Raw genomic sequence first — 17,177 nt, forward strand, 5'->3', positions numbered from 1 at the left:
AAAATTAAGGTAGACATTTTTTTGTTAAATTAACTTATCTTGTTGTTCGTTATTTGTGTTTTTTTTTTCTTTTCAAAATTACTTTATTAATAGGTCCCTATTTTTGTTCAGAATTTGAAATAGGTCCCTTTATTTTTTGACGTCTCAATTGGGTCCTTATTTTTGTTAATTTGATACAAATAAATCCTTTCCGTCAATTTCATCAAACGGCGTTAATAAATGTGTGACGTGGCCTTACACGTGTCAATACTGCCCTCAGGCCACGTCACACATTCATTAAATATTGTTGTGATGAAGTACCAACTATTTTGCTAATATTGTTGAGTTATAGGGATATATATATATATATATATATATATATATATATATATATATATATATATATATATATATATATATATATATATATATATCGCTTTAATTTTATTAACTACAAAACAAGTTGGGTTGTTTTTTTGTTAAAAGGCGACAAAAGAAACAGCATGTGTCACTTAGTTGACCATTAATCCATATACGCGTTCAGGACTTTGAAGTCTACCAATTATTAGTGCCCACATGTTATTGTAATTTTCTTTCATTTTGTATTTTACTCTGCATGCACTACTTTTTAGAACAATATTATAAACTAAATAACTGTACTAAAAAACTAAAGATAATGACATCAGAGATAACAGGAAACAGTAAAATCTAATATTCTATTTTGGGAAAGACTGAAACATTGAAACTAAATTATAATGCAAATGGAAAGTAAAACTAAATTGAATTGAAAGAACAAACAATACAAGTTGAAACTAAAACGCAGAGTTGAAACTATATAGAGAAGGAAATTGCAAAAGTGGACATTGCTTGAAATAACAGAAAACAAAAATAATAGAAATTAATAAAACTGGAAATTAACGAAAAATGGAAAACTAAAGCGCTATTGAAACTAGGAATGATATACACGTGATATAAAAGTAATGTGAAAATTAATAGAACTGGAGGATTGGGGAAAAGATTTCAGAAAATGGAAACTGAAATATAAAACTATGAAATGCTATGTAAATGAATTGGAAAACAATGAAGGAAGCAATTGGTTAAAAAAATAACCGAGGTAATAACATTTGTTTAGGGTTAAATTTTGCGACCAAATGCATTTTCAAACAGAAGCTATTCTGTTTTTGGTGTGCACCGCTGTTCTCTTTCTTCCATTTTCGCAGCCATCCTTTTCAACTTTTCTTGTTTTTTTTTTCATTTTATGTTGATTAAGTGTTTTTTAGGTATAATTTTCTTTTGTTTTGACTAATTGATTTTGTGCATAGGTGTTCTTCAGCTCTTCGAATAGACGCTTTAGGATGTTCATTTCGTTTCATTTCAGCCCCAAACTCACATTCAAGGTTAGTTTCATTTTAGGTTTTTCAAGTTTTCGTTTGGTTGATTGTTCTTCATACATCATACACATCAAAACATAGGTATATGTAAAACTAAGAGTATTCTCAAACGAACTGAAATGAAAATTTGTAAGAAGAACAAAAAATCATGAAATCTCTTCACAAAAATTTTCAGCTCAAAATTCAAAATGTAACTATTTTAAATATTTTTTAAGTTTGAAAAGAAACAAAAAAAATCTTGATAAATAGAAAACAATGTTTTCTGTGTTACCACTAATTCCCATTGACCATATTTATTTTCAAATCCATATATATTTTTTCGATAACTACATATAATATTCAACTTTTGAATCATTACTTATTTTCCTTTTGTGCCTATGTCTCTTCCAAATAAATAAATATATATATATATATATATATATATATATATATATAAATATACATAATTAGATTATAATATTGGATTTGTCTTTTAATTAACTAAGCAAATACATGTTATTTTGAGTTTTTAAGTTTGTTTTAGGACATACTTAGATTCAGCATACTTAAACTTTTAAGCCTGTTGTGAACTAAGGTACTTAAATTTAGATCTTGTTAACAACAAGCTTAAATCTTAATTTGCCAATCACTCAAATCTTTTTCTCTTACGGGAGTTGAAAGGTTTACTCATACGCAACTTGAAAACAATATGCTGCTTGTTGTAGTGAACCTTCCATTTTATACAACCCCAGTTTTTACAAAGTATACCCCTTTATTTTAAAATAGGCCAAAAAATTAGCATTTTCTATTACACCCCTAAATTTTCCTGCACACATCCTCCTAAATCAAACCCATCAAATACTGCAACTGAAAACTTTCATCATTAATTGGATGATTACATATTAAGATAAAGAGGAAAGAATATTTGTTGAGGAAAGAAGATTTGTTGGGAAGAAAGAAAAAAAAGAAAGAAAGAAGAATTGGTAGCGTGGTGGCAGTTACGTTGTTTTAGGGCCTTTTCCTGTGTCTCCTTTGTAATTTGATTTTGATAGCATATGATTGGGTGTGTTTTTGGGTGTTGGGGATTGAGATGTTTGTGGAAGAGGTGATCTTCCTCCGCTGAGTTTTGTTTTGGGTTGTATAACATTAATCCCTCTCCTTTGGGTGATGGTTATAGAAATTTGCATGGTGTTGTTGGATGGTTCCATGGAGGAAGGAGGAGGAAGACTCATTAGAATGGATTATGTTTTGTGGTGATGCAGAAGAGAAGGTTATGATATTGGTTTGATGGAAATGGGAATTTATAGGAAAGAGGTAGAGACTGATAGAACAAAAGTAAAACATACGTAGGACTGTTTGAAGTCGTCAAATATACGGAACCAGTCTCTCTCTCTCTATACTACGTCTAATTCTTTGGATTCGTGGTCCAATCAAGTGGCATGACTGGGCATCACCACTAATTCCCATTGACCATATTTATTTTCAAATCCATATATATTTTTTCGATAACTACATATAATATTCAACTTTTGAATCATTACTTATTTTCCTTTTGTGCCTATGTCTCTTCCAAATATATATATATATATATATATATATATATATATATATATATATTATTGATATTATTAAAGAAATATTTTAGCACGCCCGAGACAAAGATCTCCACAGAAATAATTCAAGTTGTTTGGTTCTTTAGTTGACATAGTCGATTCCTCACCTTTCTTTATCCATGTACAGTTTGATCCTTTTCAAATTTTATCATTCACTCATAATAACGTGCTACTATATATTGAAAAAAACACTACTCCATGTAGTTCTCAATTTATAAGTTTCTTTTCTCTATTATGTTCCCGGTTGCATATCAACCTTTAGCTAACATATCTTGCACAGGTTTCTAGTCAAACATGAACAACATCCATTTTCTCTGAATTGTTATCCATCAAAATATATATGCAATAAAACGATAGATCTAGATTGAATTGTCTCAGGTTAAAAGGAATCATTTGAATCCAAAAACAGCCATAAAAAGTATCGTTTATTGTTCTCTTATTGATGGTTTAACTGAAACGAAAGTTACAACACTTCCTTTTTCCCCCTTCTTTCACATAGCTGAAATGTTTAACATAAAGGTTCCCCTAAGAATCTCTAATGCATTTGGTAAGGAAATATACAGAGGAACAAGAGAAATATTGACTCCAAAAGCTTTCCAATGTATATGCAAGGGTAATATGAACATAAGCTGAGATATGCGATCATCCTTAACTTTTGTCATCTTATCATCATCAAAAACAAATTCTCTCATAACCTACTTATCACGATAAACAAAATATTAAACAAAGAAAAAATGTTATCAACATTGATACAATTTTTTTTTAAAATGTATTTCAAAATACACATTGTAGAAAATATTTCAAAATCTGGAAATACATTCCAGAACACATGATTCGGAATACATATTTAAATATATTTTAGAAAGTATTTCAGATTTGAAAATATCTTCTAGATTATACAACCTGAAATTTCAGAAAGCTTTTTTCAACAAGTTAAGAACTATTAATAATGCAGAGCACATAACTTCATATCATAATAAAACAATGTTAAACTTTACCTCAATATTCAAGAAAAAATATAATTTATTTTTAATTTGCATGACAAAATTAGTAAACCAAGGTCTATACACTAAAACTTGACTTGCAGCAAAAAAGACTAATTCTGAATGCTCTGACTGAGAAACCTGATATTATACATTCGTGTCTTTTTGGCCGGAACAGGATACAAAAACATTTTTTACTTTTATTTTTATTTTCTAAAGAAGTTCTCATTCTAACTTTTAATTTTCTATTATGTTTGACTTATCAATTTTTAATTAAGAAGAAAATTACAATTAACGTGTCAGAATTTATAATTTGAAGATCTCAAAGTGTCACTTGCTGTTTCTTTGACAATAAATAATTTTATTGGTAACGAATTGTCTTTCGTCTTCTTTTAACGACATAGAGATGGTAAAATGGTTCTAACTCATAAACTAACTCATGAATTTGAGTCAGGTTAGATTAATTTTTTTTAATTTCTTTTATTTTATTTGTTATTTGGGTTTGAACCAGCTTGAAATTAAGTTGACCTATAACTTATCAATAACAACATTTTATTAATTTTTTGTAATTTTTTATTAAAACTATTTACTATTTTTAATTACTTAATTATATATATATATATATATATATATATATATATATATATATATTCACTATTCAAACAAAATAAATAAATAACATTTTTTTATATCATAGACAACATTTTTTAAGTGTTGTTTAGGTGGGCATTGTCTATTAACAGATCATGCTTCTAAAAAAACATTGTTTATTGATGTCTAATAATAAACAACGCTTGTTTAAAAAAGCATTGTCTATTGGTATCTGATAATAGATATCGTGTATTTAGAAAATGATTGTCTATTGTCAATCACTAATAGATTATATTTATTTAAAAAAACATTATTTATTATTCTAAATTTTTTAAAAGAATGAATTTAATTTTTCAATAAAATATTACAAAAAATATAAAATATTTTTTAAAAAAATATAAAATATTGGTTCTATAATGTATAAACCTTTGTTCTATTATGTACAAAAATATATTAAATAATATGAAAAATATGAATAAGACAAAGACAAAGGTCTCAAAAGAAATGTTTATTACTTTAATGTATGAATAAAAACCAATAATATTTCAAAATATAATGGTTGAGTAGTCCTGTAAGTGTTTTGACATGACATTGTTTTATAAGACAATATATACATCCATAGCATATATATCCTATCTCTATCTATAAAGATAGATGTACATAACCATAACAAAACCTATAAATATGTACTAATTACACAGAAATATCAATCTTCCCTAACTTCAGTTATTTAATTATCACAATATTTGACATCTGAAATTAGGAAAATACTGCGACAAAGAAAAATAATATAAAATTAGTCAATTAAATTTTTACTACAAATTAATTATGACAATGAAGATAACCTACATAAGTTGGAATTGTCCCTCCTTCATAATATGTGATCATTTCCTTCATATATACACACACACACGTAATATACACAATCATTGTTGTTGGATTGTTTTGGACACTAGAAAACCAAGAGTAGAAAGCATCATTATAATTTGAACATAACAACAAAGTAGAACTCTAGTAAACTTCAAATAAATTCAGTGCATGGTAGCAAACAAAACTATATACCATATAAAAGTTTAAACTCTCAATAGTACGTAAGTCATGTGATAAGTGTGATATTTACCTTACATTCACATTAATTTTATTCTTTTTTTCATGTGTTTGTGTAATAAGTCTCATGGTAAGATGTAAAAATTGTGTTTTATTGTTCATAGATTAGTTTAATTGTCTTTGTGTTTATTTTGCAGTTGAATAAGGATTGAAGAAGATAAAAAAAGTCCCTAAAAATTTCACTGTGCACTATTCACCCATTGACCGAGTATTGTTCATTCGTTGACTTTATTTTTCATGTGTTGACTTTTTCGCTTGAGCGAGTTTACTTTCGCTGGAGCGAGAGCTCGCTCCAGCGAGTCCCAAAAGTCGCTCGAGCAAGTTAACTTATTACAAAGCGAGTTGACTTATTATAGAGCTCATTTAATACCTAGAAAACGCTAACATAAAGCAGTTTTGAAAGGGGAAATGCTCCCAAAACTCAAGGACAAAAGTGTGGAGGCACGATTTCACTAGAGGAGCTCATGGAGGCCGCTTGGAGCTTGTGGGAACATCTCTTTTCTCCTCCTTTGGTCTCCTTCTTCTTTCATCCACAATGTTTGTAAGTTTAAGGTTCTCCATGAAAGTGGAGAACCAGATTCATCTTGTCAGGGATTATAGTAGCTTTTAAACTCTTGTGTAATGATGATTGATTTGAATATATATATATATATGCGCCTTTGCTATCATTTGCTAGTATTTTTGTTTTCAATCTTAAAGCTTGCATGTAATAGAAATCTTTCATGGCTTGATCTGTTATTCATGGGTATGGAAACATATTTTCCATGATCTAGAACTGAATCCTTGTAGTCCATTAGGAGATGATTTATTTGTTGTCTTAAAATCCTAGCTCTTTAATGTGGGTTTCCTTGTTAGGTTATCCAAGAAATTGGGGTTTAAAAGGGAAAAGCTCTTTTACCTAAGAAATTGTCTTTTACCTAAGAAATTGGGGATTGAGTAAATTTATGGGTTGACTTTAGTTAATTGATTTAGAGGATATGAAATTGGGTAAGCACAAGAGTGAAATAGGTGAAAACTAACCTTAGGAATGTCAATTCACACCATTTCTAGTTTATTCTATGTCTAAGTGTCTTCACTTCCAAAGTCCAACTTTGTATAATTATGTGTAAATTTATCTTTCTGCACTTGTTTGTAAATGAATGTCATGTTCTTGAGTCTAAATGAGTTGTTAATCGCACAATTCTTTAGTATATTACGAGTCTCTTGGGAAAACGATATTTGATCTTACCATTTTATATTACATGAAATGATTCGGTACACTTGTCGATTGTCACATATCGTCCTAACGTCATGCTTTCATTATAGTTGTATGTTCCTCCAACTCTTAATTTTCATGCTTAATGTTTGATATAAATTGTTCTCATGCTTGATTTGTGATTCTTGATGTATCTGAAAATATGACTTGAACCAAGAACTTAAATTGAATGTTTAATAATGCTTGTGTCTATTAATAGAACACACATTACAAAAATGTTAAACTTTACCAAGGGTTTTTTTACCGACGGTTTTAACCCCGCCTATATACATTTCTCGCAGTTACGAAAACTGTTGGGAAAAGCAACAGCGGTAATAATTATCGCGGTATTTTTTGAAAAACCACTACTATTTTTCGGGATTTTGAAAATCACTGATACTTGCAGGGTTTTTCACAAAACCGTCGATAATTACTGAAGGTTTCTAAAACTGTCAAAATACTTGCAAAGATTTTCACAAAACCGCCTGGAGATTTTGCAAAGGTTTTCACAAAATTGCCGAGAATGAAAATTTTTTATTTGTTTTTTTTGGTATTACGAAAACTATCTAATTACCATAAAAAATGCTTTAATAATAAAAGACACAATAAAATAATTTAAAAATAACATTAAATTTTTTTATATAAGATATACTCTAAACATTGTTCATATTGTTAAATACAACTAATTGCTGAACATAAAAAATAATTAAACAATACAAATTTAAAACAAAAAATGTTCAAGAGCAATTGTTAAAATTGTCTAGTAGTCTTTCATTACTCCAATTTTTGCTATTTTCCATGGAATGTCCATTTCTTCATGATGGAAGAGTAGGACTTCACAATGCCGGATGCCTCTCGTTGATTTCACTGATAAAAGAATACCATATAAGTCCCAGCAACTAGAGTATCAAATTACAAGGGTATCAAATTTCACCTGCTCTTATGCACCAACTAGAACAAAAGGCAAAACAAAACGAAGTTAACCATAAGTGTAACATCCAGTATCAATCAACATATTCAAATATTCTAGAACAAAGGGTGAGCTTTATTCTTATACCTTAGTCACACAATAGTAATGTCTTCCCGATTCCATCGATCAATTAATGTTGCTACTCAACCAAGGCCTACGACCACATAACTTTATTCAACTACTTCTTCAATGTTTTTCATTTCATAGTTTTAGAATATGCTAAATTTACATTAAAAAATATATGATTTTACCATAAGTTTATTTTTCTATTACCGACGGTTTTAACTTCTGATAAATGTATTTTCTACGATTGACAAAATTGTCAAGAGAATCACCGTTGACAAATAATTTTCATCGGTTTCGTTCAAAACCACCAGTATTTATAGGAGTTTCTGAAAACGCGACCATTTACAGGGTTTTAAGAGAAACCGCGGATAAATGTTGGGACTACTTAAAACTTTGGGACTTGCGTGGATTGTCTAAAACTATCAGGGTTTCAAAAACCACCGGTAATGTAATTAATTTGATTTTTTTAATAATTCAAATGATTTGCTTAATTTAATTAACAATATATATGTTTAATAATAAATCATAATAATCTTAAACCAAAAATAATTAGTATTATATATAATAAATTTGAACACTAAAATTACTAATAGTTTGTCAACTTAATATTTCTTCATGGTTATTAACAAGCTTTAAAACATGTTATTTCTACAATTTCATTTCTCAGCTACAACTACTTTACCGTTGATTTTCTTTTGTATTGTATTCTTCTCATGATCACCTTCAAACTAGCTTAAATTTCCCTTCTCTTAATCAGTTGCATGTGGTGGTACTTGCAGTAGAGTTTCCCAGTGCAATGGAATTGGAGGGACTAATAACACACACTCCATAAGTGCATTTGAAACAACTTTATGATAAGGAGTTCCAAGTAGATCACCTACACCATTTTAAAATATACATAAACAATCCCACATTGCATCCATCAAAACGAACACATGCAATTAATAAAAATATACCACTACAACACTAATTCTTTCTTTTTCTATATAACTACACTGCACCAAGAATGATAAAGACCCACATCAATGACCCCACTACGGTAAACATTAATTCCCTTTTCAGTTTAAACAAAAAGATAACATAGTGTTATACATTTGTGTGTACTGAGACTAAAAAGAAAATTATCAACATTGATACAATTTTTTTTAAATGTATTAACACATTGTAGAAAATATTTCAAAATCTGGAAACACATTCCAGAATACATATTTAAATATAGGCTTAATTACCTACTTAGTCCCCATGTTAGGAGGTAATTTTCTGTTTAGTACCCAGTTTTAAAAATGTAGACATTTGGTACCTATGTTTTAAAATTTGTATCAATTCAATCCTATCCAGTTAACGGCGTTATAATTGATGCGAGAAATTAAGGACGTTAATGATAGCCTGGGTGGAATAGCTATCAAATGTTTGAATGCATCTTCATTAACGTCCTTAATTTCTCGCATCAATTATAATGCCGTTAACTGGATAGGATTGAATTGATACAAATTTCAAAACATAGGTACCAAATGCCTACATTTTTAAAACCGGGTACTAAACAGAAAATTACCTCCTAACATGGGGACTAAGTAGGTAATTAAGCCTTAAATATATTTTAGAAAGTATTTCAGATTCGAAAATATCTTCGAGATTATACAACCTGAAATTTTATTAAAAAAGACGTGTAGAGTTTTATCTTTTTATTATAATTTTAATGATGGATATTTGAGGTTATGAGTTCTATTAGGGTGAAGGAAGAAAAAAAAAGAATTGCAAGGAAAAGCTCTCCACTTTTACGTTGAAACTAAAAAGTTGTTTCAAAACTTCAGTTTTTTTCAACAATATAACAATTACAATGAGTTGAACAAATCAAGCATAAACTGAACAGCGTCGAAACCCATTTCTTTTTTTTTCTTTTTCTTTGGTTTTTATACCCACCACAAAAGCAAACAAGACTACATTTCAACCCCGCTATAAGCTAAGACCTATTAATAATGCAGAGCACATAACTTCATATCATAAAACAACGTTAAACTTTACCTCAATACACTAGTACAAAATGTGCTTTTAAACTCGCACAATAGATCTCGGTTTACACCAAACCGCTGTCTATTCAGACACGGTGGCAGTTTTGTAATTAACGAGACCTTATAGGCCTCGGTTCAGACTTGACCGGTGCCAAAAAGGGTTACCACTTCGGTTGTAAAAGCAACCGGTGCCTAATCAGTGGTTTCTGACACGGTTTTTGACGCGGTTAAGAGAAACCCGAGATGGAAAAGGTATACTGCATCGGTTGGTAGGAAGGACCGAGGCGTATCAGCTTCTACTGCCTCGGGCCAAGAAGGACCGAGGCATATAACCCTCTTATTTCCCCAAATATTTTCCCCAAATTGAACACGAAAACCTAGCCTATCGCTCTCGCCTCCCCTCACTCTCCCCTCCATCACTCTCGCGCCTCCCTCCCCTCACTCTCCCCTTCATCACTCTCGCGCCTCCCTCCCCTCACTCTCCCCTCCATCACTATCGCGCCTCCCTCCCCTCACTCTCGCCTCCCTGGCTCTCGCCTCCCTCCCCTCACTCTCGCCTCCCTCGCTCTCGCCTCCCTCCCCTCACTCTCGCCTCCCTCGCTCTCGCCTCCTTCCCCTCGGTCTCGCCTCCCTCGGTCTCGCCTCCCTCGCTGTCGCCTCCCCTCGCCTCCCTCGGTTTCGCCTCCCTCCCCTCGGTCTCGCCTCCCTCGCTGTCGCCTCCCCTCGCTCTCGCACTCCGTCGCTCTCGCCTCCCTCCCCTCGGTCTCGCTCCGTCACTCTCTCGCTGGCTCGCTCGGTCTCCAAAATCTCCTGCGAGTTCGTCACCTCTGGAGGGAAGAGCAAGCGGTGGTGGTGCGTCAATGGTGGCGGCGGTGATAGTGGTGGTGGTCAGATTAGGGTTTTTTCTGATGTTGATGGTGGTGGTGGGAATCTGAGATTAGGGTCAGATTGGGGTAGGGTCAGATTGGGGTAAAATTAGGGTCAGATTAGGGTTTTTCGAATATGAGATTTTGTTTTACTTGCTTCTTTGTACGTTTGTGGAGATCTGCAAAAGGTAAATGTGTTAATTTGCCTGTGTTAATTTTCCATTTGTCTGTGTTAATTTGTCTGAGGCACCAAAATTAATTTCCTGTGTTAATTTGCCATCATTTTCAAAGCAAGCTAATGTGTTCAGATCTGCAAAAGGGGTGAGGGTTTTGCTTAATCCAGTTCTCTCCTTGTTCAAAAAGACCCTACTGATAATGCATAACGGAAAAAAAAAATAAAAAGAAAGACCCTACTGCCTCGGTTTAGCCTCCAACCGAGGCAGTAGAAAGAGAAGAACAATCTCGGTTCTGATAACCGAGGCCGAATCGTACCATTTTTTGTCTCGTTCTACAACCGAGGCATAAAGTTTATCACTTTTTACCTCGTTTGAATATGCCTCGGTTCAGGAACCGGTGCCTATCAGCGAATTTAACCGGTGCCATTTCCTTTAACTGTACTAGTGTTATTCAAGAAAAAATATATTTATTTTTAATTTGTATAACAAAATTAATAAACCAAGGTCTATAAACTAAAACACTTGACTGGCAGCAAAAAGACTAATTTTGAATGCTCTGACTGAGAAACCTGATATTATACATTCATGTCTTTTTGGCCGGAACAGGTTACAAAAACATTTTTTACTTTTATTTATTCTTCTCTAAAGAAGTTATCATTCTATTTTTAATTTTCTACTAATTACTTGTTTTACTTATTAATTTTTAATTAAGAAGAAAATTACAATTAATGTGTCAGAATAGTAAAAAACAGTTTTAACACGTTTAATACGTCTCGGTTTTCACAAAACCAAAGCATATTGAAACGCGGTCACATTTTTATAATTAAAACGAACTTATATGCCTCGTTTCATTGGGAACCGAAGCCTATGCGCTCTACTGGCTCGGTTATATACGAAACCGAAGCATAAAACTCTTTGCAATAATATATTATTTTGGTTTGCCTTCTAACCAAGGCTTATAGAGTTTTTTAAAAAAAAATTTTTAGCTCTTTAGGCGTCGGTTAACAGATCAACCGAGTTAGTAGTGTTCTTGTTGCCTCGATTATTTTTTGAACCAAGATAGTACCTCTTTAACTAGTTCAAATTACTGAAACCTAAGAAGAGTTTATACAGTTTTCTTCTTCCCCTAGTGCGCACCTCCTCGTTCTTCTTCTTCCCTTACGACCTCCACCACTGGGCGAACCTCCATTTCTCTCGCGCAAAGAAATCTCCACTTCGTGGTCTGGTTTCTCTTGCATAAAGAAATCTTCACTTCGCGGTCTGGTTTCTCTCGCGGGTTGCTCGCTGCGTCCACCCTCGTGCCGCCACAGTTCATACACCACTGGTGCCTCCATTGTCTCCGGCGCCTCCATTTTCTCTGGCGAAGTGTTGTCCATGTTGGGTGGCTCGTCGAATTCTCGTTGGGGTTCATCTAGGGTTTCTGAAGAGCCTAGGAGAAACGGTTCCTTTGGGGGTAGGGATTCCAATCACGAGTTGATGAATCAGAGAACTGGGTTGTGAATAAAAGCTTTGTGGCGTCGGAACGACGATTAGAGGGTTTGAGAGAGATAGGAAGGTTATTGGGTTTGGCTCTAGTGGTGGCACTGATTTAGATGACTGGAACAAGAAGAAAGGCGAATCCAACGTTGGTAGCGAGAGTGCTAGTCTGGTGGAGGGAGACCAAGGCTTGTTGTACAACCTCAGCCTCTTTCGGTGTCTGATGGGAGGGTCGCATCTCCCAACAAAAGTTGTGCATAAAAGAATGCAGTATAGACTAGGAAGTGACTCCTAGGTCGTCTCTCAAGGACCAAATGTGGTTCAGTCTCAGATCACACACGTAGTGGGGGGGTTCAAAAGGTTGTTTTGTTCTTGTGCGGATAAAATTAAACACGACTGGAAATTAAATAAAACCGCAACCAGAATTGAAAACATTAAAGTGCATGAAAACATTCAACTGAACACTACAGTAAATAAATGCCCAAACACAATTGAAGCTATTAAAAGGCAATGCGGAGATAACAAATTAAATGCACATTGGAATAAACCTAAATGAATATCCTAAATGAACGCACCATCACTTTTTCCAAAAGAAAGCAAATTGAATCAAATGTACCTCATGCTCCCCATCAATAAGCGTGCACACCCCCTTTCTCCATGAGAACCTTTCTAAAAAAAATAAAATAATGATTTCTCATCTTCCTAAACGTTACAAGCTGCCACCTACTAAAATAAATCCTAATGCTCTAAAGGAACCATCAATGATAACCGTGCTTATTTCTAAGAGAAAAGGAAAATCCCATTGGCCTTTTTAAATGCTTTGGATGTGACTTCTCCCTGCCACCAACTCTCACCTAATCACTTCTTCATTTCTCATTCACTTTCTCCATGCCTTCTTGAATCACCATTTGCCCCTTTCTTCTCCAGCCAAGAAAGAAACGAAACTAATAATTCAACCATAATCCATCTCTCCGTGCACACCTTTTCATTTCCAAGGGCGTCAAAATAAAATCATAAAACATCACTTCATCATCCCCTTCAACCCCGTGAACATTCAAGCATGAAAGCAATAAAGACTTCAATCAAAGGTGCATAAAAAAATCCAAAATGAAAGAGGCAAGAAATAAATGCAGCAAATAACAATTAACATAAGCTCTTGTGCACATTCTTTTTCATTCAATAGAAAACTAAAGATGACTAAAAATGAGTACACGCATGTTACTTAAATGAAATAAAATTCAGAATATGCTCTCCCATTCATCCCCTGTAAAGTACTCTCAAAGAAAGGAACAAAGGAAAACAAAAGAAAACCAAGTCTGCACACGCTCAAAACAAGTGGTGGCCGGCTCTCCTCATCCCATTTTTTTCTCCCGCTCTATATTTCCTACACCACACGACACTACTACCCCCCTCTCTACTCTACTGGAACTCCTCCTAATACTCCATTCGGTGACCTATTTACTCCGTGCAGCCCCCCTCTTTCTGGACCGTCTTCCGTTTGCACCCTTTCTCTCCATGCACACACCACTTCCAATCTGCTGGACTGAGCTGTGCGTGTGAGTGTGCTTGAAGCCCTCCGTGTGCTGCTGCTTGGACCATGCGTGCTGCTTCTTCTTTGGACACCCCCTTACGCTTCCATTCTCAGTGACGCTGCTTCCGCGTGCACCTCCCATGTGCGTATGTATCTCCTTTCTCCAATGCTGGATGTGGGCCGCGTGTGCTGATGTGCGAAGGCTGGATGTTGGTGCTTCTCCACGTGTGCTCATGGGCTGCACCTCCTGCTTCTTCCCAATCTCTGCATGAAGCTGCTGGACGTGTGGATTGTGTGCACCTCTCCATTCAACACTGGACTGCTTCTGGATGGGTGAGCGTGAAGGCTTCTTCCTTTTGCCACTCCCTGGACGCGCAACTATGGGACGTGCAACCTCTGGATCGCTTCTCTTCTATTTCTCCCTGTGGCAGCTGGACCATGTGCTTATTGCTTCCGCTTGTGAAGGCTGCTGGAATGTGCTGGGCCATCAAATGAATGTCCGCGTGAATTGGATTCTCGTGTGCACCTCTCCATTCAACACTGGACCGCTTCTCATTCTCCGCATGGTGTTGCTGGACGGGAGCTCCAAGGCTGGACCAGTTCTCATTCTCAATCTGGATGTGTGTAGCTCTCCAAGTTGTTGTGCACACCCCCTGTTGGACCATGGACTTGCTGTGTTGTGCACATGGACGTTCAACACCTTCACTTCTAATCATCATTGGGCTCTCTTCTCCCATGCAAGACCGTGAGCTGCTTGGGCGCTGGATTTCTTCCAAAATTTTCTGGACCGTGCCAAACAAATGGGACCGTTAGCGTGTTATCCGCTACTGGGCTGCCGTGTGCGTAGACCGGTTTCCCATTTCTCTCCCCGCACCTCCTAAGATGATTCCCAAGAACTCCTTTATCCATTGTGGGCCGTGTGTGTGCAGCCTGGAGCTAGCAAAGTGTTGGACACTCCCGTGCATGATTCCTCTGTGTGCATTTTTAGTTTCTCGTTGCACCTCCCAGCTACTGCCGCTGGATGCTTGCCAAATTGAGTGAAGCCCCTGGACCGTGGCATCCTTTTTTTTCTCTTCCAGCACCACCATAATTTAAATCCACACCTCTCTTTCATTTTATTTCAAAATATATTTGATGTGGTATTTCTTTTCACCTCCAAATGTCCCAAATATTATCCAACAATTTCCCTACAATTAATAATGCAAATAATTAGCTCAAATAATTCAAATTAATTAAAATAAGAATTTTTGGTCAAATTAAGCACAATTATCAAAAACGGGAAAATACCGGACAATTAAGCACAATTCCCCGATTAAATTCGGTACAATAAACTAAGTGAAGTGAATAAAATATTGACTCATCAGTGTCCATTGAAGAGGGGGATGGGAATATGGAGAAACCTAAAGGGGTTAATCTGTTCTGAGAAGCGAGGCGAAGGGAGCAGGTTTTGGCAGAGAAAGCGCAAGATTGGAAAAAGATTGATTAATAGCTTGAGAGAATAAAGATTAAGGAGACAGGTGGAGTTGATGCCTTTGTGAAGAGGGGTTTTGGGTCTTCGAATGGAAGAGGATGGGTGCTTTCCCTGAAAGTCACATTGAGAGGAATTGGAGGAAGCCAATATATGATGATGAAAGTTGTCACTGATACTAATTGATTCAATGTGAAAACAAAATAAACCAAGTGCTCAGAATTGTTAAGTGCATTTTGAAATTGTTTTTGAGTTATTGGACTGGACTAAGTCATAATTAGTGTACTATACTTGTGAGCATTTTATGAAATTATTTTCTCTCTTAAGCATTGAACCATATTCATCCTCGAGATAGGTAGCAAAGATTGCTTGAACAGACAAAACAAGATCCCAAAATTGTGAACCATTATATCCCTGACATTCATGAACTACCTCCATTAGAATTTGCATAATCACAAATACAAGTTTAAGTTAATTGAAATGCATTTGTCAACTTCTGCCGAAAGAATATACAAGCTATGTAGAACCTGCTTTTTCATTCCATCCTCAACCACCCAAAGATAGTCTTTGATTCTTGAAATGTGACACTTAAATGCTTGAGAATTGGGATTCTCCGCCCAACAGCAAACCATATTTAGTACTTGTTTCATAAGGCTAGCTTGTTCGGTTGTCTTTATTCAAATTACTAAGAAAATTAACATAATGCTATCAAGTTTACGTCTTTAAAATATTCACATCAATGATTTAATATAATTGTGTCCCCTAATCTGGTTGGTGTGCTTTATTTTCTTCCTTTTTTGTGTACTTTTTTTAAAATATTCACATCAATGGTTTAATCCAAATTAACATGGTGAAAGTAAGACAAAGTGTCAATTTTCTTTTAAAGAAAATCATTATTTTAAAGAAATTGCTTATATCCTAAAAACATGAAATTGTTTTAGCTGACCATTCCGAAATTTTCAGTCATTGAATGCATGTTCTCGAGAAAAACTAATGCAAAAGTTGGATGGATGTGGCACTGTGATAGGCTGTCGTTGAAGCTATCAAATTAATACTACTTTTCAAGGCAACTTCAGTATTGCCAAGTAGTATTCAAGAAGGTAGATAGGGCTAAAGTAACCCTGAATCGTCTCCCAACGAACACGGAATTGCTTTTGAATATCTGACTCTTATGTTATGCAATGCTTATGAATAAAAATGATGTTTGGAGAATGTTTAAAGAACAATTAATAAACTTAAAAACAGTTACGATGAAATAGGCTAATTCCACTGCTTTTCCAAGATAGATTCATCATCGGTTATTCACGGATAATTGTTCAATTGATTATTGTTTAAGTTTCAAATTAATTAAAGTACATTCTTAATTAATTTGAGGGCGATCATGCATTTAACCAAAGTAAATTCTCAATCAAATGCAAAACCTTTCTAGATTATTCACAATAAATTCAACCAAAGTACATTCTCAATCAAATTCTATTGTGTTTAATCATATCTATTCTTAAATCTCCTAACCAAATTAAAAGCTAATCAATCAAAGTAAATTCTCAATTGATTATAGTTGAAATTATTACTAATCAATCAAAGTACATTCTCAATTGAAAGTAAAAACCATTTAATCATATGAAAGTTTCTAAATTAAATCAAAGTAGATTCTCAATTAAACCTAGAAACCCTAGAACTCATATAATCAATATGCATGTAGATTCAAACACATTATGATGGAAAAATCTTTGCTTTT

The 17,177-nt window shown here is 34.2% G+C and overlaps 1 pseudogene; it reads left to right on the forward strand.

Annotated features, from left to right (window-relative positions):
* The first annotated feature begins 12,338 nt into the window (after positions 1–12,338).
* On the forward strand, positions 12,339–15,615 carry LOC148201645 (eukaryotic translation initiation factor 4B3-like; annotated as a pseudogene).
* Positions 15,616–17,177: the final 1,562 nt, after the last annotated feature.

This window comes from Vigna umbellata, chromosome 3, assembly GCF_029865625.1.
Source record: "Vigna umbellata cultivar VRB3 chromosome 3, Vumbellata_1.0, whole genome shotgun sequence".
NCBI classification, from domain to species: domain Eukaryota; kingdom Viridiplantae; phylum Streptophyta; class Magnoliopsida; order Fabales; family Fabaceae; genus Vigna; species Vigna umbellata.